Source organism: Sapajus apella, unplaced genomic scaffold, assembly GCF_009761245.1.
Source record: "Sapajus apella isolate SASKATOON/1434 unplaced genomic scaffold, GSC_monkey_1.0 scaffold3, whole genome shotgun sequence".
NCBI classification, from domain to species: Eukaryota; Metazoa; Chordata; class Mammalia; order Primates; family Cebidae; genus Sapajus; species Sapajus apella.
This window is the reverse complement of record NW_022436943.1, coordinates 6,026,042-6,027,074: the sequence shown is the minus strand read 5'-3', so window position 1 is coordinate 6,027,074 and position 1,033 is coordinate 6,026,042.

Genomic DNA, 1,033 nt, shown 5'->3' with positions numbered 1-1,033 from the left:
TTCTTTTTTTTTTTTTTTGAGATGGAGTTTCGCTCTTGTTACCCAGGCTGGAGTGCAATGGCGCAATCTTGGCTCACCACAACCTCCGCCTCCTGGGTTCAGGCAATTCTCCTGCCTCAGCCTCCTGAGTAGCTGGGACTACAGACACGTGCCACCATGCCCAGCTAATTTTTTGTATTTTTAGTAGAGACGGGGTTTCACCGTGTTGACCAGGATGATCTCGATCTCTTGACCTCGTGATCCACCCGCCTCGGCCTCCCAAAGTGCTGGGATTACAGGCTTGAGCCACCGTGCCCAGCCAAGTCTATATTCTTATGGTAAAATATGGTAAGAATTTAAAGTGCCCTTTGGCCCACACTCTTCTTCCCTCCAAGCAATCCCAGTCTTTCCCATGCTGTGAATTGTTTGGTGTGTCAATTAACAATTGTCAAATCCAATGGCCATTTCTCAGTTTCTGTCCTCCTTGAGATATCTAAAGATCTATTCCCAAGATTCTTCCTTTGGTGTTCATGACACAAACATTCTTTCGATTTGCTCATAATTCTCTGATTCTTTAGCATCTTCTCTGGCTTCTCTTTCCTATCTTGCCTTAAAAAACAGGCCTAATAAATAAGGCAATATTTGCTGAATGCCGATGGTGCACAAGAATAACGGAACCCCAACCACAGGGAGTTTAAGGCCTTAGGGGTGCGGCAGATTGCAAAGGTGGTTGAGACCATTCCTCCTGTCTCTGTAAGTGTACTAGTTTGCTAAGGCTGCTGTGATAAAATACCACAAACTGAATGACTTAAACAACAGAACCCTATTTTCTCACAATCCTGGGGTTAGAAGTCTAAGATAAGGTGTTAGAAGGGGCTGGTTTCTTCTGAAGCCTCTTTTCTGAGGGTCAGAGATGCCCATCCTCTCCTTGTCTTCACATTGTCTTCCCTCTGTACCTGTCAGCAACGGAATCTCCTCTTCTTATAAGGACAATGATCATATTGGATTAGGGCCCACTCTAACAAGCTCATTTTTAACCTAATTACCTCTTCAA